The following is a 22624-nucleotide window of genomic DNA, read 5'->3' as shown; positions in this document are numbered from 1 at the left end:
TTTACGGGGTACAAAATTTGTGGGGGGCGGTTGTTCTCTGTATTTTTAAAAAAATAAAATATCTTTGGAAAAAAACTTTTCTGCCGCATCTTCTGACAGCCAGAACTTTTTTTATTTTTCTGTCAACATGACAACATGTTCAGTTGTGCGAGGGCTGGTTGTTCTGTGGGACGTGCTGTAGTTTCTATTGGTAGCATTTTAGAGTACATAAACTTTTTAATCTTCTTTTTTTTTTTTTTTTTTTTGTAAGTACGTTTTTTCTTGAAGACCGGGTGACCAAAAAAAGCGCAATTCTGACATGTATTCTTTTTTCATCTAACAGCTGTCATACAACGGCATAAATAATGTCCGATCGGACTTTTACGAACACAGCGATACCAAATATGTTTTGAGGGTTTTTTATTCAAATTTTTTTCCTTATTGAAAAAGTTTTGGGTTTTTTTCCCTTTTTTTTTTTTTTTTTTTTTTTAATACTACTTTTTATTTTTAAATTTTTTTTAAATTCATTTTTATATCTCGCTTCTGTTTTTTAAGTCACCATAGGAAATTTAAACGTGCGATCAGTTGTAGACTCCTGTAGTCATCTGACAGGCAGTCTTATCCAGCCACACCACAGGCTTGGCTTTATAGGCAATCAGAAGTGGTAGCCCTGGGATCCTTCAGAAGGCTAGTGGCTCCCATGACAACCGGATCGCAACCCCGAACTGAAATCCATGGATTTAAAGGATTGAGAGTCGCGATCAGTGTGAGCGCTGATCATGGCTGTTGTAGACGGGTGTCAGCTGTTGAATACGGTCCACACCTGCATTGTACGGTGCAGGATCAACCCCCCCCTTCCCCCAATCCTGCTCCATTAAAACCTTGAATCTCCATGATGTAATATATCATGGAGCGTTAAGGGGTTAAGACTAGACAAAATCTTGAAGGATTCTACTGCGCCCAGTTTCATAAATTATGGTCATTTGTGTGTAAAATATATATTATGGGCATACATAATAGAGGCGCGCATACAATACTGCACACACCATAAAGTATTTTAATGTACTTCTCTTTTGCAGACTAGTCAGTTCGTTACATTTTGTAGCTGGATAGCAGCATCTGAAGTACCTTAAGGCCGAGAAAATCCCATGAGATTTGTGCGTTGCGAGAGGATCGCTACTTTCCTGAAGTGATGTGTGGCGTTTTTGACACAAACACCTCGCGTCTGCTGGAAAATCGCAATTTGGCGAGCACGATATCAGGCCGAGTTTCATGGCCCGATACATCACTTGCCTGTGTGTAATTAACCTAGGGGTGCTCTGAAGTTTTTGAAGCCAAAGACAGAAGTGTATGGAAAACTAACTTTTTTTCAAAAAGCATCTCTTTGGGAAACCTCCATTTTCCAAGGCTGCGTTTACTGCGGTTTCAGCAGCGTTATGATGCATTCTGGACAGCTGAAAACGCAGCCAAGAAAGTTGAAAATAAAAAAAAATCAATACTCGCCTAGCTGGCGCAATTCAGGTCGCCGCCGCTGCTCTCCGGAGACCCCGCCTCCAGCAAGAGATTGCTTTCATTGGCTGAGTTTGTTGACTCAGCCAAATACAGCCAGTGCTGGATGCACCAATCAGTCATTCACTGAATGACTGACTGGTTCATCGAGCGCTGGCTCTGATTGGCTAAGCCAGCGCTTGATGAAGCAATCAGAGCAATCTCTTGCTGGAGGCGGGGTCTTCAAACCCTATTAATAGCAAAAGATGCTCTGTCGGCGATGAGGAGTGCCCGGAAGCCTGCCGAAGCTCCAGAGAACAGCGGCAGGGACCCGGACGGCGCCAGCTATGTGAGTATTGACTTTTTTTATTGCTAGCATTTGCATTTAGCGCTGTCAAAACCATGGTACCAACTTGTGCCACGTTTTCAGCAGCGCTGAAACTGCTGCCCATTAATTTCAATGGGCGACGCAGGGCTGAAAATGGCTAAAGATAGAACATTAGAGATGAGCGAGCACTCTCGTTTAAGGCTGCTACTCGATCGAGTAGCAGTCTTATCGAGCACACACATACTGCTACGCGGCGCACCGATGCATCTCTATGGTTCACGGCGGGCTTCACTCTGGAGAACCCAATCATTCCACTGATTTCAGTAGGAACAGCGTAATGTTTTGTTTCACCTGTGGTGGTGCTGCAGAGGAATAGAACACTTACTAGCAGTTACCAACACAGATTAACCCTTTCATGAACTCTTCTAACGAAAAAAAGATTTTCCAAATTGGACAGCCTATTTTAGGGGGTGGGGAGGGGGGTTAAAGGGCTTCATAGGAGATATATTTGCTTTGATGTCCTCTCCTGAGGTCAGGGCCGCCATGTAAAGGGTTTTCCACTGTCACAGCTGGAATACACTGGGGTCGGAGTGGAAGCCGCTGCTCTGACCGCTGTATAGTGGCTGGTGCTGGTAATTGCAGGCACAGCTCTTATAAAGATGATCATTTGTCAGCAGTACATCCCATCATGTGTTTGATAGAATGTGAGGAGGCAAAACAAGCGATTGCTTGTATGAAAAATGCACACGGGCGTTGTAGCTGTGTGGCGGGTCTAAACGACTTACACAATCATTAATTGGCACTTGTGATGGTCAATTTATCTAAAAACACCTCCGTTTTCCTTGCCGTCATGCTCTGGTAGTCGGCTGAGATTTACAGACTGTGATCCGTTGTTGGCGCTCTTCTTGGTAGAAGGTAAATGAATAGAAGTTGACATGCGTGGAGTTTGGCGCTGCGCCCCCTGCTGTCTACATCAGAGAAGTTCTGGTACATCTCAGCAATGGTGGAAAGTCTAATTGACGTTTGGGCTCCGTGTCTGTAAAATGTAACTAAGGGTACGTTCACACAGATGCGGCGCTCCCCTCACCTCCCAATTCTTCACACTGTCTGCTGAAAACCGTTGCAGATACGCAGCTGATTTCGAGTCAAAATCTGCACCGATTCTGTAATATTTTGACTGTTTAGGATGCTGAAATGCTACGGAGATTCTGCCACATTTTCGCCGCCGTGTGAACATATTCTAAGGGGACATTTTACTCCAAAGAGCAATTTTGTTCGACTGTCGCGCCCTGTAAACACCGAGCCCAGCAGGGCAAGGGAGCAAGAATTGCAAACTTGCCCTTGTAATCACATGTAAACAACTGTTTACTGTTAATGGAGGTGGCCGGAAGGGATCTCTAGCGTGAAAGCACTGGTGTGTGATAATCTTTGGGACAGCAGTCCCATGTAAAAGTAGTTTACAAACTGCAGGAAATATCTCGCTGTGTGTTTATAGTAAGGAAGGAGTTCTTTACAGTTAGAGCAGTCAAGGGGGACAATGACAGCATTTCAAAAATGACTAGATGCTTATCTAATAACTATGTACAGTGGATCAAAAAGGGTTGAACTTAATGGAGCTGTCTTTTTTTCAACCTATGTACCTATGGTAGGAGTAGGTTCACATGCCACCCCCAGCTATATGCTGTCTCCCCGCACATGAATGGTAGACTTGTCATGGTACAAATGAACCCTGCCTGTCTGAACTTGAGAAATGATTTACTTGTCTATCTAAGTGCCATTATCACACCAATGTACCTCATTTTGACACAAAGCTCTTGTTACCTCAGTTTGGTACAGGCAGAGTTATCGGCAGCATGAGATAAGTTGGAAGGAGGGGATCTGCACTCTTTGATGATCACTGCTGTGGAGATGCCATAAGCAGTGTGTATGTCTTACAACCAGTCTACTCTTCACAGCATATAAACAAGGGCCGCCTTAAAAAGGTTTTCTCACTTTTAGCTGTTTTGCTGCAGGAAGCACCATACATTGTGCAGTGGCCCGGGTTGGTACTGCAGGCTGAATCCTATTGAAGTGAATGAGATTTAGCCTGCAGTACCAACCTGGTCCACTGCACAATGCACGGTGCTGTCTGCTTCCTGTAGCTTGAAGTGGGAATACCTCTTTAGAACTCTCATACACATTAGAGCAGCGAATCCCAACCATGGTGCTGTGGCACCCTGGTGTGCCCTGTCATGAGAACCTGCCAGGAGAGAGATGTTGAAAAAAATTTAATATAAAGAACGCTAAATTAGATTTAATTCTTTTGCAGGGATGCCCCGAGCTAAAATAGTTTTCCCAAGAGTGCACCAAGCCTGAAAAGGTTAGCAAACCCTGCATTAGTCTGTTCACATGGGGCAGAATATGTGGCGTGTCCGCAGCGCAAATTCCACGTCAAAAGCTGGTGCTGATTTCGACAGACCAGATGATCCTCCAACAGACCGTTGTTGGCGGTGTCTGGGCGTCCCATGTGATGACGCCCGGGTGCACTGAATAAGAGCCCCATGTTTGTGTTACCTTTCATTGTGGTGATAATGAGATGACAGCTGAAAAGTTTTCTCTACAGAACAGGAAGTGGCAGAGTAGTATTAGGCTTAGTGGTCAGTGTGAGAACTGCAGGGTTTTAGGATTTTTTTTTTCTTTTTTAATACAATGACATTGAAAATATAAGAAAAAGTCACCAACAAATATTCAGCTAAAAACTTGAATTCAAACAATTGGCCATTTTCTGAGAACCCATCCCCTATAATGTGGGAAGGAGAGAGCTTTACTAGAAGGCCCTTCCCATTGCAGTCCTTGGGGCAGATTTAGACCGTACAAACTTGGGCCCTTTGACACAGAATAATTATTTTCAGTTTATCGCTGGATTGTGCAAAACTGAATGATAATAATTTGGTGTGAACGCTGCCAGTGACTGAACGGCGAGCGATAATTTGTTTGCTTAGCATTCGTCGATTATTTGTGCAGGCATGGAAATGAAACGATGATCGGCCCGTGTGAACAGGCAGTCGTTCATCTGTCTATGGAGGACTGCCTGTTTACTCTGAATGGGGGTGGCCGGACTTAAGATGTCCAGCCCGCTCAGCCTCCATTAAGTGACCAATTACTCCCGTGTGAAAGCACAGGAGCGATAATCGTTGGGACGACTGACGGGTGACCACGTGTAGAAGGACCCTTAGCCTAGACTAAATTAAAATGCGCCAGCTTGATCACAGCGCCTCTTCTGGATGATGAAATCTGGCACATTATTGGACTACCTAGCTTTAAACTACTTATTAGTTGGCCTAGTTTACGCCAAGTTTTGGCACATGATGTTGCACTTGGCCCAGGCTCCCTTTCATGAAAGTCACACCCATGTTGAAAAAAAGTGTCTAAGACTCCTCCACAAGTATGGTACGAAGCACGGCAGACCGTTTGCTGATGCAGTGTATGCCAAAAAACTGGTGCATTTTTAATGATAAATCTGCCCCCCCCTGTGTATTGATGGATGAGAAGTAAAGTATAAGATAAAGCCAGATAAGCAGTGGTTGAGTGGGCATGCTGAGAGCTGTAGTCCCACAGTTGGAAAGCTATAGGTTGCAAACCACTGAAGTTTAGACAGAAAGTTACGGTGTGATAAGAAGGTGTTTGGTTATAGGATTCCTAGTTCTGTGAAACTGCAAGCCTGTGGATGAGAATAACATGGCCCCTTCACCCAACATGCAAAGTGTGGCCTGCAGATATACAGCATATCTCCTGTTTTGACTTAAAGGGGTTGTCCAGATGTAAAGTGTTGAAGGCTTACCCTAAGCATAGTAGTTCAGTGGAGGGGCTTGCTGCTCTGGATCTCTGCCCATCAGAGTGTTTGTTCACCGAGCACATTTCTGCAGGAAGCAGACCGCTCCATACCCTTCAGTGGCCAGGCTTCGTATTAGACATTGAAGTGAATGGGAACTTTACCTGCAATACCAAGCCTGGCCACTGCAGTGGGAACAGAGCTCTCTGCTTCCTGCAGAAATCAGGGGTTCCTGGGTGGCAGATCCTCTCTAATTTACGATTTATGGCCGCCTATCCTAAGGATAGTCTATCAATAGTATAAATAGCCACATTAACCTTGGGTGGCCCTTTGCATATTACTCGCAAGCACTGCTCCCCTCCGGCTAGACCTCTCACTGCCCTGACAAGTAGGATCTTCTTTTACAGAATCTTGGCAATCTATTTCTGACTGTGATCTGTATTCTATGAATGCTGCCTCTGTGCTGGCGCCCCCTTCTCTGCTGTTCACCCACTTGTATTGCCTGCACCGACTATGCCTTTCTATCGTACCCCTCCAGATCAGTGCCTCCAAACCTCCTCACCGGTATAACCTGCTCCTCCAGCCTGCGCTATCACGTATGATCGAGGCAGGAAATCTAGCGCTCTACATGGGCTGCCAGCCTCTAATATATAGTTGCAAACTCCTCCCCTAAAATAAAGTATCTTCCCCTCCCCCTTCCCTCGTGCTTTGTAAAAAATATATATATATTTTTCTTTTTTAACGACTATCGTGACTGACCTCCTCTCCCAGGCCGCACCTTCCATTACATTGTACATATATATATATTTATATATTTTGACTTGGTGCTGCTAACGAACTGTTTATAACTTGTTGCTGCAATGTATGTTGCCGTTGCGATGGTCGATCAACCATCAAGCGGATTCTGCTGCAAGAAGTTACTGGCAGCAAAAGGGTTAAAAATACACTCCAAAAAAATGTCTGTCTGAGCAGTGTGTATGCGATGGCTTTAAGGAGGTCCATACAGTAACATTGTGCGCTGCAAGCCGCCTTGGCAATAAAGGAGTTAATACGACCCAAAATTCTTAATGAAAGCGATTTTGTATAAAAACTGCCGCCATTCCAGACTAGTATTGTGACTAATGTATAATCCTGTCCTGCATATAATGTAAAGTATGATGTCACTGTTCTGTAAATATGGTCTCTAAATGTGTAACATAATATAAAGTGGATAAGAATTTTTAATGTTTGTTTCCTTCTCCAAATTTTTTTTTTTTTTATGTTTTTTTTTTTAAATGGAGATACTGCTGAATAAAGCTTCTTGCATGTTTTATTGACCCCCGATGTTCTGCTGCATTACACAGATTATCCATCCTTTGTGGACTGTTGAGGCCTCCTGTACACATACATTAAGATGAAGTGACCAGATGTCCCGATTTAGGCAGGACAGTCCTGCTTTGGGGCCCCGTGTCCCGCTTTCCACAAGGACCCCAGCCATTTGTCCCTCTTCTGGGATGTCTGGTAACCAGAAGGTGATTAGCAGCTGGGGAGCTACAGCTTCCAGGCTGGTAATCACTTTGCAGTGCCACGGCCAGATGCGCACACTGACGGCAGTGTGTGCATCTGGGACTTTCCTCCCCTGACCTATTCTCCTTAGTTCCGATAGCGGTGTGGCCAAAAACCTGCATGTCCGAGCATTGGTGGTTTCAGTGGTAGAATTCTCGCCTGCCATGCGGGAGGCTCGGGTTTGATTCCCGGCTAATGCAGGGTGCCGCTTTTTCTTTGGGGGCCAGAGGTACTAGGCATTCCCCTTGGAGCCTTTTTGAAGTGTTCCTCTGAAAGAATCCAAAGATGCGCCTGTCGTCTGCTCCTAAGTCTAAAGGGTCAATTTCCTGTTTCTGGTGCGAGAAAAGCCTTCCCCTTGGGTTCTTACGCAACTAGACTAGATGCCGTGCACTGGGGCCACCCTAGGCCGAAAGTGAAAGACGTCCAAGCATTGGTCGTTCAATAGTAGTATTCTCGCCTGCCACGCGGGAGACCCTGGTTGGATTCCCTGCTCTTTAGTTGGAAAACTGTAGGGGTTTCTTTCGCCACTTTCAGGTGTGAAGTAAGTGCCAGCAGAATGGAAAAGGAGGAAGAGGCCAAGCCCACGGCCCTGAGATTAAGTCTCATGCTCTACCAACTGAGCTAGCCGGGGTCAGGTGAGGCCACTACAGGGATGCCGAGGAGCACTGACAGCAGGAAGCCTACAGAGAAGGTGAGGGGGAACGCTGCATAGTATGAAGTCAGCTGTGGGTACTCAGCTGATCTCCAGTCCAAATCCACACCGATGGTACATATTTTGACTTGTTTTTTTGGATGCAGAAATGCTGCGGAATCTGCTCCATCATTTTTGAAACTTCCTGTACATTTTATAACGATGGAGGTAAAATTATGTCATAAGCCCCGCCCCCTGACCACACCCCTCGGTCCCGCTTTGACCCTAGGAAAATATGGTCACCTTAATTAAGAGTTTAGTCGTAACCCTTTTGGTAACGGTAGGGCCAGATGACTCTCTACTGTGTATGGAGGCGCCCCAACTTTCCCCCAAGTTTCAGAGGAAAGACTGATGGGGATGTTGAATTTCAATGCCCGATCCTTTTGTTCCCCTGGAGATAAGTAGCCGCCAGAGGTCTCAGGCTGCAGCTTCACTCCCTAAACACATGAATGTTCATGTATACGAGGAAGTCTGAGGAAACAGCTGTCGGACAAATGATTGTCCTGTCTTTTGTGTCTGGGGACCTTCTAGCTAGATGGATAGATAGGCTTACTACTGAAAATGTGACAGTTTTCTGGCGCAAATTGTAATAGAAAACGGCCTCCACCACATTTACGCTGCATTTTGGACACCTTTTTTGCTATGTCTGATAAAAGGGCATTTGTACGTTAAAAAAAAAATTGCCTAAGTTGCCCCAAGATTGCACCAAGTTGTAACAAAGTTTTCACAATTGTTATCATAAACTAAGCCGACTAAAAAATGGGCTAAACTTGGACTAAACGTTTAAAATTTGACATAATTATCAGAACTACGGTGATACATTTGGCACGTTTTAAGGCGGTCTACTCTGTTTGCAGTGTATAACTTTTAGACAGCATTAGTAAATAAGCCCCATTGTGTCTTGTCCATAGCAATGAGCAGGATCTGTGCATTATTCCCTACAGACATCCTGTATGTGAAGTAGTTTATGTGGGCTGAACATAAAGCATAACATACACCGTGCCAGGGGTCTCTGAGTACACTGCTATCGGTTTCTCAGGGCAACCAAAAACTTTTAATAAAAAGATCCAGAAGCATTTATAAAACATTTGCAGTTATTTTGGCCATGTCTACGTTCTGCCGCTCTGGACCCTGGATGATCAGCTGATCTGATGCCTACTGTCAACGGTGGTCCCATGCCAATCATTGGTTGATAGCCTATCCCAAGGATAGATCATCAATAGTATTTGCCCGCAAAACTCCTTTTAAAGTTTTAAACTTCATCCCAAACTTCATATAATACTGGTATATCGGGGCACACAAAAATATTGCCATGCCGCACTATTGCAGTAGATCTCTGGAATAGCAGCTTTCATTTAAATGAGTGTGAGTGTAATCCTTCGGGTCCATTCACTCGGATGATTAGTAAGCTAGTTTGTAACAGTTCAATCCGTTATCCAGCAATGTTGATCCAGAGGAAGGCAGCCCCCCCCCCCCCATGAGGTAGAAGACAATTTTCCTCCTTTTAGGAAAAAATGACACCAATCTGGGAATCACAATAATCCCTGGATCACCAACTCTTCTGAGGTAATCAGTGACTGACATGTGATATTATTACACTTCAGAAAGACCTCCAGGCCCCTCTTGTACTCTTTTATTGAGTTTGCCATCACCACGTCCTCAGGCAGAGAGTTTCACAGCCTCACTGCACTTACAGTAAAGAACCCCATTCTTAAGTTTGTGTAGAAATATTCTTTCCTCTAAATGTAGAGGGCGCCCCCTTGTTACCGTCCTGGGTATAAACAGATGATGGGAGAGATCTCTATATTGCCCCTTGATATATTAACCCGTTTAGGACCAGGCACTGTAAATATACGGCACCTGGTCCCGGGCTTAAGGGTGCGGGCAGACGAGCGTAGGCGTATTTACGTTCGCACGAGCGCAACGTATAATCGCCCGAGCGATCGTTTTTCACCGATCACGACCAGAGCTAGAAAGCGTATTTTCGTTTGTTCCTACTTTGCAAACGGTCTTTTCGGCGATCGAATATGCGTTGGCGCGTATTTCGGCCGCATATGTTCCGTTTTTTTTCGAATTGCCGTTTTTACGCGCCGTAAAATCGCCCATGTGAACGAATACATTCGAAACCATTGCCTCAGATGGTCACGTATATACGTTTGGTCGCAAAAACGCGTCGTTTATGTGCTCGTCTGCCCGCACCCTAAAGCCCAGCCATATGTAAAATTACAGCAGGGATTTAAGCCTCCTGCTCTGCAATCAATCAGAGACAGAGATGTGACTAACAGCTGACCTGGAGGAGAAGGCAGGAGGGGTTTTTAACCCTTTCTGTCTTCCCTTTCCCCGAGTATACAGCGCTCAATGAGTGCTGTGTACTGAAAAGTGAAAGTGTAACTTCAACTACAGGAGCGCGGGGGTCACGTGACTGCCGGGATTTCCTGCTACAGCAGAGCTACAGGGTCCTAGCAGACCCAGATCAGCTCTGACCGTGACTAATGTCACTACAGGGGATGTTTTCCCCTGTAACGGGGGGCTCAGCTACAGTGGGAAAATGTCAAATAAAAAAATAACATGTGAATGTCCCCCAGAGATCTTACATGACATCATGGGGGACATAGATAAATAGTTAAAAACTTGATTACATACACAAATAAAAAAAATAACAGAATAAAACAAAAATATATTCATAAGAGAGAAAATAACACAAAGCCGACGCCAACCAAAACCGTCTCCGTATGCGCCCTGTAAACCAAAACCATACATATTATATATCAAAACGTCCGAAATGAAATTAGGAACCCGGTACTGTACTTTATTTTAGCATAAATGTACTAATTTAAAAAAAAAAAAAACTATCATTGTTGAAGAAAAAAAAACATATTTTTTTTTTTTAGCTTTCTACCCCCAATAAAACTAAAAAATGTGGGGAAAAAAGTCAGTGAAAAGGATATTTAAAAAAATAGCCCTTCATGTCACAGAAAGAAAACTGCAGCAAAAATATTTTTGGTAGCTGAAGGGAAAAAGAATAGGGCAGTGAAACCGCCACGTGGGTAAAATCCCTAAAAAGTGTCTGGTCCTTAAAGGGGTTGTCCCGCGGCAGCAAGTGGGTCTATACACTTCTGTATGGCCATATTAATGCACTTTGTAATGTACATTGTGCATTAATTATGAGCCATACAGAAGTTATCAAAAGTTATTCACTTACCTGCTCCGTTGCTGGCGTCCTCGTCTCCATGGTTGCCGACTAATTTTCGCCGTCTAATGGCCAAATTAGACGCGCTTGCGCAGTCCGGGTCTTCTCCTTTTCTCAATGGGGCTCCGTGTAGCTCCGCCCCGTCACGTGCCGATTCCAGCCAATCAGGAGGCTGGAATCGGCAATGGACCGCACAGAAGCCCTGCGGTCCACCGAGGGAGAAGATGCCGGCGGCCATCTTCAGCAGGTAAGTAAGAAGTCACCGGAGCGCGGGGATTCAGGTAAGCGCTGTCCGGTGTTCTTTTTTAACCCCTGCATCGGGGTTGTCTCGCGCCGAACGAGGGGGGGGGGTGAAAAAAAAAAAACGTTTCGGCGCGGGACAACCCCTTTAAGGGGTTAATAAAGTTATTAGGTTGCCCCTTTTAGCCGTGTTTTTTTCTAAGCCAAATAACCCCAATTCTGATAACCTCTCTGGGTTAATAGTCCGCCCATTCCATTTGTTACTTTAACTGCCTGCCTTTGTACCCGCTTAAGCCCTGATATGTCCTTCTTGACTTTACTACAGTGCGTATTTTACGCACATTCTTCTTGCTATGCCAACGTACAGATAATATAATATGCACACGCACCACTGCGTACAATCTAACTCAATACTTTCCCATTCTCCCCTCTTTTGAATAATACATTTATCTAACAGCTTCAGTGAAAGAGCGGGTCTTGGATTATTCCCCCTATACTTTCTTCCCCCCGTTTCCCGTCAGGATTGAGGAACACTTTCATCAGTAGGTAGCAGTAGGTGTGTATGCGTTGGATATGAATCCTCATAAGGCCGTGGTCTAGGGTCCACCACCCTGTTTGGATTCTTAGCTCTTTTTCTTCAAAGCTTAAGGAATATTGGGAGGCAGCATAAGGCTATTCTGAACAGTAAGTAGCAAGGCACAATAGTAATATCTGAAATATTGCTGAATGACTCCCATGAGCTTCATGTCCGCAAGCTATATAGATAACATTGGGTAAGGCTACTGAAGCACCATTAAGAGTTTTTGCCACCCAATATGCAAACATGGTAAACTTTGTTTTCCCTCTAATCAGTAGCGTTATCCCTTTAAACAAGGTGGTGGTATCCAGCGCTGAGGGAGGCTCTGGACATGTCTTTGCCACTTCTGTCTGTTATTCCGTTACGCGTCTTGGCATGATGCCCTTTCCCCTAATAGCTATGCATGAACAGTTATTTATTGATAGGTAACAGTTAGAGATGAGCGAGCGTACTCGCTAAGGCAAATTACTCGAGTGAGTATTGCCATTTTTGAGTACATGCCCGCTCGTGCCAAAAGATTCGGAGGGCGGCGGCGGAGAGCAGGGAGGAACAGGGGCGGAGATCTCTCTCCCTCTCCTCCCTCTCAACAGGGCATCCGGATAGGAGTTAAAATGAAGGAGATGTTACTATTCTCAGTCCTTTGGTTAACAAGGGGTTCTGTAACGTGCATTGGAGTAACAAGCAGTTGTCCAAAATCCATCTTCTGTATGGTCTACAGCACCTCTGTTACTGATGCAATAACTTGATACATTTTCCCAAGAGTCTGTAACAATAAGCACAGCACAAGTGGTAGGTAACTGTAAGTGAGGGTGTTAGTCACCTTAATACCATTTGGGGTATACTTGTTGTTGCTTGTTTTGCTGTATGTCTGTCCATAATACGGTTTCCCCGAAAATAAGACCTACCCTGATTTTCAGGGTAAGGGGGGCTTGAAATATAAGCCCTCCCTAAAAACAAGCCCAAGCTACACTACATGAAGAAAAAACAATACTCACATAGCAGGCACTGTTCGGGTCCCTCTCACTGCCCTCTGGTGCTCTGGCAGTCTTGAATACCCTGCCTCCAGCAAGAGATTGCTGTGATTGGCTGAGGCGGTGTTCCTGAACCAATCACAGCCATTCATTGATGTCATTCAATAAATGGCTGTGATTGGTTCATCGAGTGCCAGCTCTGATAGGCTGAGGCAGTGTTCCTGAACCAATCACGGCAATCTCTTGCTGGAGGCGGGGTATTAAAGCCCAGTTACCAGAAAGAGAATGCTCTCTCAGCGTGAGGACTACACGGAAGACTGCCGGAGCGATGGAGACCAGCGAGAGGGACCCGAACAGCACCTACTAGGTGAATATTAAAGGGGTTGTCCCGCAGAAGCAAGTGCAGTTATGCACTTCTGTATGGCCATATTAATGCACTTTGTAATATACATCGTGGATTAAATATTGGCCATACAGAAGTTATACACTTACCCCCTCCGGTGCTGGTGTCCCGGTCTCCATGGCGACGACTGAAGCCTTCTTCTCTGGTCGCCGCAACAGTCGTGCTGGCGCAGAGAAAAATCATCTGGAGGCTCCGGGCTCACGAGCTGCGTCCTAGCTCCTCCCCCTTTCTCAGCATCATCGCGTAGCTCCGCCCCCGTCACGTGGTGCCGATCAGCCAATGACGTGGCTGTAATCGGCAGTGGAGCTCAGACTGGAGAAGAACATCCACGGTGCACCTTGGGAAATGACGGCGGCCATCTTGGAAGAAGATTTTTATAACTTCATGAAACAGCTTCATGGTGAGTAGAAACGCTCTAAGAAAACGATTTACTGGGGTAGTTTGTGATGCTTGCTTAACATGGGGGACTGGGGTGTGAAAAATTTTTCGTTTTGGCCGCGGGACAACCCCTTTAAGACACACACCAAAAATAAGACACAGTGTCTCTTTGGGGGCAAAAATGAATATAAGACAGTGTCATATTTTCAGGGAAACACAGTAATTTGACTGGGCAGGTCTCTGACACCAAAAATTTACCCACATTAAAAATTGAATACACTTGTTATTAATTTGATTATGGTTGCAATGGACTTCTTAGGCTTGTCAAATACACAATTGTCATTCTTCTTCTCCGCTAGGTTCGTCTATGTTAGGGTGACTACCCACTAGCATTTGCAAATTTGCTGCGTTTTTTTTCCAGGTGTCTATGGGACTTTCTAATGTTAAAAACGCATCACGGCAAAAATCCTTATTTACCGCGAAATCGCGATTTTGCGCGATGCAATATTAACATTAACAAGTCCCATAGACCCGTGGAAAAAAAAAAGATGCTGCGAATTTCGCAGTGAAAAAGAACTGTACTGGGTAGTCACCCTTAGGGCGCATTCAGACGACCGTATACGGCCGGGTACTCACGCCGCCTGATATACGACGTCTCTCTCTGCAGGGAGAGGAGGCTGGAAGAGTCGGAAGCAGTGCTCTGAGCACCCACCCCCTCTCTGCTCCTCTGCCCTATTTGCAATGAAAGGAGGTGGGGTGGGGCTAAGTTTTGGGAATTGGCTCCGCCCCATCCAGCCTCTCCTTATTAAAAATAGTGCAGGGGGGTGGAGAGGAGGCAGAGAGGGGGCGGGAGCTCAGTGCACTGCTCCCAGCTCTTCCACCCTCCTCCCCTTGCAGAGAGAGACGCTCTATATCGGCCGGCGTGAATACCTGGCCGATATACGGTCGTCTGAATGCGCCTTTAAGGAGAGGCAAAACTATTATGTCAGAGAAATCTTACTCCACTTCCCTCCCTTCTCTTACATCACATAGATCAACCACTTGTGGTCTGGCTAACCATTTGGGCATGTCTCTCTAAGTCTAGGTCTAGCTGTCCAACGGTACACATACAATATAACTCATACACAGGCCCTTCACACTCACACACATAAAAATTCACAAAAATAACGCATCCCCATTATTTACTATCAAATAAGATCAGATTTGACAAAAAATTACCTCCCCAATTAATTTGTATAACAATGTCTGTAGAATATGCCATCAGATCGGTGCAGATCTGACCTCTGAGATTCCCCTTGGTCCTGAGTATGAAGACGAGGCAGTACTAATTTAGCTCCGCATCCCCTTCACTAGTTTTCCTGCAGAGCATCACCCCGGCCACTTACCGAATGGCAATTAGACCACCATGCCCACCTGCTGTGATATTGAAGTGAATGAGGCTAGCTGGAGTTCCCTGCACAGTCAGGTGGCTGGGAGCACAGATGTGCTGGAAAAACCTTAGAAGGGGACACAGGTCTGCTTCAGCATTTGTTCTCAGAATCTGTAAGGGGCTCAGATGTCAGATCCCCACGATCATAGTGATTATACCATCACTTTTTAAAGATGGCAGTAGCTCATCAATGGGATTTTCTCATCTTGACAACTCCATATTAAAACAAAAGTAGCCTGGTGGTCAGCTAACCTCTGCAGGTCTGGCTTCTGAAATCACCAGCAATTAACTTTTATTGTTTTGGGCAGATTATCTGCACTAGGGGGACGATCAATCATTAACATGATTGTTCATCACCATCCAGCTGTCACTGATCCCATTTCCAGTGGGAGATGGCAGTCGAGTAGTGAGCATTCTTATGCTTGTATGTGTCAGCTGATCAGGACAAACAAGTGTTTGCTCAGGAACGTTTGGGCAGTTAATTATCCCATATAAAAGGTATATTGCATTGCCAGCAATATACCCAATCTCCCCCACTTCCCCCAAAGAGAGCAGATTGTATTTTTGGGTGTTTGTACTGCACCCACACTTTCACAGTAGCTCATAAGTATACAATGAAAGGTAAGTCCAGCCTCTGTGACACGCCTGGGTTAACTGTTGAAAGCACAGATGGAAAGGAAGTGGTGGCTGCCGTGTTGCCAGGAGCGTGGTATTACATGATCACTCACACATGAGTGTGAGATGCCAAGACTGGTGATGCCAACACTGTTATCTATTGTCTAACAATATCTATTCTCTGACCAGTCGTGGGCAGGAGCAGAAGGTGGACTTCAGGGCACAATGTAGAGACGTTCCTGGGGCTTTCATTGTCAGTAGGATACATAGAAGAGAGGGGTCCTCCTATTATGGCCCTGAGGTTCACTACCCAGGATGGAAGGGCCTGGTGTTTGTTTTTCCTGAATGTCCGTTCTGTAACTCTTACAGGGGTTCTTCCAGGATTGAAAGTTATCCTCTGCCCACAGGATAGGGAATGCATTTCAAATCACTAGGAATTTGACTGCTGGGATCTCATCAATTCAGAGAACAGGGGTCACGTGTGTCCAGCCAGGTATGAACAGAACGGCAGTAGCTCATGTGCACTGCTGCTTCATTAATTTCAACGGGACTGCTGGAGATGGCAGTGTACAAGGGCTCAGCTATCTCTCTATTCGTTTCATTGAAATGAATGAAGTGGCAGTGTGCATTCTCGACCATCCCTTCATTCATTTGGGGACCTTTTGGGACCGGCGTTCTCAGAATTGATGATACGGATCCAACCACTTAGACCCCAATCTGTAAATCATCCTTAGTCCTGTGAATGGGGATAATGCTTAATCTTGGCACAACCACTTTAAGGTGGCCATACATATGATTAATTGTAGTTAAATCCTCTGATAATATAATGCTCTATACGGCTTCTGTATTATTGGCATATATGAGTGATATTTATCAGTGTCAAATCGCTAGAAATTACCACACAATTACAGTCTATAGAAATAATGACATTGTTTCCCCTTGTACAAGGTTTGGGGGTCTGGTGGGGGTAGGGGGGATTTAGAGACCATTTTATCTATGCAGAATATAATTGGTTGCTTGGCTGCAGCATGTGATGTCACGGAATGTTGTGGCCGTTGGCCCCTCCCCCACTCATTATGCATTTTATGCATATGACATCTCACATAGTCTTCCTACCACAAAAAAGCATCCCAGACCATAACGCTGCCACCACCAGTTTGTGTTCTTCCAGCAGTGGTCGCAGGGTGTTTGTTCTCTAATGTTTCTTTTCTGACACGCCAACGTCCATCTATTAATCCGTCATTTTTAGAAGTGCTGCTTGTATCTGGAATTATACATCCTATAGTAGAGAGACTATGTCCTAGATTGTCACCATCTTCTTTACTCTCCAGTAGGACCCTGGAGGAGGACATAGCGGGGGTCTTCCTGGAACTTGCCTACTATGAATATTATGATGATGAGATGCCACAAGAAAATCTGAAAAACTTCTGGGAAGAGATGTAAGTATTTCACTGTAGGACCCCCATGATGATGACTGTTCCCGCAATATCTGGTGCTATTCCTCGCATACATTACCACACACTCATCAGAAAATCCCACGTAAGAAACAAGGGGCCATAGATAACTCAATGATAATAGCAGGAATGTAGAAGGAAGTATAACACAAATATCAACGATCACCCAGGAGCCCCATTATCATGTTACTCTTCATTGCTCTCTTGCAAGGGGAGAGAAGCCGATAACACCGACTGGCCATGACCGGCCAATCCTACAAAGTAGACCTCCATACAATCACCAGAAAATGTCAGCAATCTGATTGGTTGCTACTGAAAATTCCTTGTTTTGTCTGTTCTAGATATTTACAATTCTTTTTCTTCTCCCACAGGTGGCTGCAGATCACTGAAAATAACAGCGGGGTCTATTACCGGTAAATATATTCCAGCACAATGACCTATTCTAATTGAAATTGCTGTTTTTACTTTCTAATTCTCCTCCTAAGGGCTGACACCCACTGGCGATATTTTCTTTCTTACACTGCGAGAGCACGTGAAAACTCACCTCGCAGCGCAAGAAAGACGCTGAAATAAGACCGGGATATGGCCAGTCTTTTCAATGGGGCCAGTGGCAGCAGCGCTAGCCCCATTGAAAAGATATGGAGAATACCGCGGACAGCTGTGGCAGAAGTGCAGCATGCTATCCCATTGCTTTCAATGGGATCGGCACTGCTGCCGGTCCCATTGAAAGCAGTGGTTTGTGGCAAGCCCCACAGTATGATTATCGGGGAAGGGCTTGAAATATAAGCCTCTCAGACGTGTCCTCCGGCTGGCTCCCCGACACTGCTGTCCAGCACTTGCAGCAGGCGGGGATTTAAAAAAACCCTGCCTCCTGAAAGGGCTGTGCTGATTGGCTGAGTGCTCAGCCAATTACAGATAGTGCTTAGCTATTCATTCATGATTCATTCATGATTCATTCATATATTTTTAAATCTCCGCCTGCTGAAAGTGCTGGACAGCAGTATTGGGGAGCCAGCCAGAGGACGCGGCAGAGAGAGGAGTAATTTTAAAAAAATGTTTTTACCACTTAGTGATGATTTTCAGGGAAGGGCTTATATTTCAAGCCCTTCCCCAAAAATAATGCTGCGGGGGTTGCCACAAACCACTGCTTTCAATGGGTCCGGCAGTAGCGCCGAGCTCATTGAAAGCAATGAGATAGCATGCTGCACTTCTGCCACAGTTGTCACAACTGTGGCAGAGGATTCCTTCATCCCCACGGTCCCTGCGGGGGTGAAGGAAACTCCTGTCACAGCTGTGATAGGTGTGGCAGAAGTCCGCAGTATTCTCCATATCTTTTCAATGGGGCTAGCGCTGCTGCTGCTGGCCCTATTGAAAAGACTGGCAATATCCTGACGTGATCCCGTTTTTTTTTTTTCTCGCACTGCGCTGCAAGAGTTTTCACTTACACTCGCAGCGCAGTGGAGAAAAAAACACTAGTGGGTGTCTGCCCTAATAGAAGGACAGAAAGGAATGGCAGTTCATTATTAACCCCCATCTCCCCGAAAGTGGAGCACTTAACAAATTTAATGATCCCACAATAATAAGACCGCATAGGAAGCTGCTGATGGCAAAATGACAAAGGTATGGCTATAAGAACTTGAAGAAGCAAAAATATCAAAAGTAGTTGCAACCTTAAAGATTAAAATACACCGATCTTTAAGGGGTTAACCCTACCACCTACAGATTTTTTTTTAATGCTTACAGTTATGTTATCCTCTGGTCCCATTAGATGCCAGAACTAAATGTGTGTAATATATATGTTATGTGTTGTTTAACAGAGAAGAAGACAAGAAGGATGGAGGTTATGAACCTACCGGCCTCAAAACTTATGCAATTATGGACAAATCCCACAACATCAGTGTGTAAGTACAGAATCCTCTAATTGGCTTGATTAAAAACACCATATAGTACACAATTTTAGAGATATTATACATATATCTATATAGATAGATATGAGGTAGATAGATAATGTTATGTGTTGTTCAATAGCGAAAAAGACACAGAAGAAGAACATGATGAAAATACCGCATGTGTGACTGACTCCATTATGGACCGACATGATAACATCATGTGTAGCTACAGAATCATCTCAAACGGGCGTATTGTATAAAGACACCATGTATTACACAACTATATATAATATTTTTGTATTGTTCAATAGAAAAGAAAACAAGGAAGAAGAACATGATGACAAAACTGAATGTCTGAGTGACTCCATCCTGGGCGTCTCTGACAACATCATTCTGTAAGTACAGAATCCTCTACGATGGGCTTATTGTGCACGCCGTATATGACACCACATTACAGATTGTTAATGACTTGTATCTAGACTGACAGTAATATATAACATGGCGGTACACACTGGATATCACCTAGATGAGGAGTCGGGTCAGTACACAGGACACATTCATGGGATTACTTATATTAGTATACGTATTATTATTGTGGTTGGGTTGCGCTCTTGTGCTGGACATTACAAGACATGGCGCCATTAGCTCAGTCATGGATATCCACACATTACAAGAGGGAGAATTTACAAAGGGCGCTTTCACACAGCCAAGAAAATCACACAAGATTTGTGCATTGTGTGACGCACAAGTATCGCATTAATACGAACTCTCTTCTTTTGAATTGAGTTATATGCATGAGCGACTTTTTTTCCCCCGCAGAACCTGCCGTAAGTTGTGGAACAAATCTGCACCAGCTCATAGCTGGCATAGACTCCACATTCTGGCACATAGATTGTCCAGAGATAAGACAAATTCCTTAAGAAATGATCGCCTCTTAATAGATTTGGCGCACTTTGGATTTAGACTGTCATATACAGCGACATACATTTCCCCAAATGTGTGTGTGACTAGTTACATGTAGTAACTACGGTATGTACCAGAAACAAGATGGGTTGGGATGATTCTGATGGAGGGTCTCCAGTCTTGCGGTGATGGTGCGGGGTGCGGACGGCTCTGATAGACATCTACTCATCCACTCATCCATCGTTATTAGAAGTGCTGCTTGTATCTAGAAAATGGCGGCGGGCGCTGATGTTCCTGAATTCTGCATCCTGTAGCAGGGAGACTATGTCCTAGATGTCCTTCTTTATTCTCCAATAGGATCCAGGAGGAAGTAAAATGTCTTCAAATCTTATGATGATGATGATGACTTCACCAAAGAGGAAATAGAAAATTTTATGAAGTCAACGTTACTTTGACTTCAGCAGTATAATATATAACAACCAATCACATCACAGCTTTTATGTATGTATGACATCGGGAAGTTAGAGAATTAGTAGTCAGTCAGTGAGGGCACACACACACACACACACACACACACACACACACACACACACACACACACACACACACACACACACACGTGTGTATATATACACACATACATATATGTGTCCGATTTGTTCTCGTCCTTGAGACAATATCGTAAGTCTATAAAAGAAGCAGGATTCCATTCACACCGATGCACATAACATCCTCTAATATACCTGATATTGAAACTGCTGTTTTTGGTTCATTCTCCTCCTAAGTAAAGGAATGACAAATCATCAATAACCCCCATCTACCCCAAAATGGTGAACTTCAAAAAAAAAAAAATAATAATTTCCCTATAATAAACTCTCATATGGAGTTACTGAAGGCAAAACTTCCTGGCTATTAGAACATGTAGATGCAAAAATATCACAAGTTTCTGCTTCCTTAAAGCCCGAAATAGGCCGGTTCTTGAGGGGTTAACCCTACCACCTATAGATTTTCCTTTTATACTTACGGTTATATCGTTCTTTAGTCCCATTAGCTGCCAGAACTGTGTGTGTGTGTGTGTGTGTATATATATATATATATATATATATATATAATGTGTATGTATATGTGTGTGTGTGTATGTATGTGTATATATATGTATGTATGTATGTGTGTGTGTATATATATGTATGTGTGTGTATATATATATATTATTATTATGTTTTGTCTAATAGAAAAGAAGACGAGGAGAGAGAGGATGGAGAGGATGAACCGATCAGCCTGGAGACTGACACAGTCATTGGTAGTCTTGCCGATGATATTGGACATGTGGATGGAGACAACAATGCCAATGAAATAGAGATGATTGATGAATCAGAGAACATTGAAGTAAGTACAGAATCCTCTACAATGTGTTTATTGTATACAGGCACCATATATTGCACACAATTAGTGATATGTAATTGATGATTGATAAGGGTCTGTAATAGAATGGAGAAGGATATGGGGGGGGGGGGTGATAACGTGGAGTAGAATAGGGAATTAGAGGAGGATGAGGCAGGATACATGATAGGATGGATCTCATTGTAGTGACTGTTACCCCAATATCTGGGCTCATCCTCCTGGACATGCCCCCACACTCCCTCATCAGAAATCACCCTTCAGAGACCTCTCATACAAGCATTACATCATCAGTAGAGATGAGCGAACATACTCGTCTGCTTTTTGCAGTGTTGCACATTTTTTTTTTTTTTTGTATATCGGCTGTGCAGAGCATTGCGTCCTGCAGTAATTTTACATAGTCCAGGGCCAGTAGTGGTGAGGCAGGGACAGAAGACATATGCAGTCTATATAGGCAGTGGGCTTTTCCAAAAAAATTTTGGAAAAAAAATCTATTTGGGCTGCCTGTGACCGTCCTCAGTGTACTGCGTCTCTGCTGGGGGTAGTTGTCCTAATTCATACGCAGCCAGCTAAGTGTTATAGCAGGCTTGCGCAAAATTCTTTCCTGGCTCTGCTGTGCGTTCCGTAAGCAAAGTCAGCCTCCAACCTTAGGCCAATAAGCGGCACATTTAATTACAGCGTTCTGTTTCTGCACTACTGGTAATACAGCATGCTGAGGGGTAGGGGTAGGCCTAGAGGACGTGGACGCGGGCGAGGACACGGAGGCCCAAGTCAGGGTGTGGGCACAGGCCGAGCTCCTGATCCAGGTGTATCACAGCCGACTGCTGCGGGATTAGCAGAGAGGCACGTTTCTGGCGTCCCCACATTCATCTCACAATTAATGGGTCCACGCGGTAGACCTTTATTAGAAAATGAGCAGTGTGAGCAGGTCCTGTCGTGGATGGCAGAAAGTGCATCCAGCAATCTATCGACCACCCAGAGTTCTGCGCCGTCCACTGCTGCAACTCTGGATTCTCTGGCTGCTGCTCCTCCTTCCTCCCAGCCTCCTCACTCCATTACAATGACACATTCTGAGGAGCAGGCAGACTCCCAGGAACTGTTCTCGGGCCCCTGCCCAGAATGGGCAGCAATGGTTCCGAATCCTCTCCCACTGGAGGAGTTTGTCGTGACCGATGCCCAACCTTTGGAAAGTTCCCGGGGTCCGGGGGATGAGGCTGGGGACGTCCGGCAACTGTCTCAAGAGCTTTCAGTGGGTGAGGAGGACGATGACGATGAGACACAATTGTCTATCACTCAGATAGTAGTAATTGCAGTAAGTCCGAGGGAGAAGCACAC

At 44.7% G+C, this 22624-nt stretch overlaps 1 non-coding gene across 1 annotated transcript; it reads left to right on the top strand.

The window, feature by feature from the left end:
* The first annotated feature begins 7279 nt into the window (after positions 1–7279).
* Positions 7280–7351, top strand: TRNAG-GCC (transfer RNA glycine (anticodon GCC)). Its single transcript has one exon. It is a non-coding gene; the product is annotated as a tRNA-Gly (tRNA).
* Positions 7352–22624: the final 15273 nt, after the last annotated feature.

This window comes from Eleutherodactylus coqui, chromosome 13, assembly GCF_035609145.1.
Source record: "Eleutherodactylus coqui strain aEleCoq1 chromosome 13, aEleCoq1.hap1, whole genome shotgun sequence".
Classification (NCBI taxonomy): domain Eukaryota; kingdom Metazoa; phylum Chordata; class Amphibia; order Anura; family Eleutherodactylidae; genus Eleutherodactylus; species Eleutherodactylus coqui.
The sequence above is the reverse complement of the archived record's forward strand: the minus strand, read 5'-3'. Positions and strand labels throughout refer to the sequence as shown.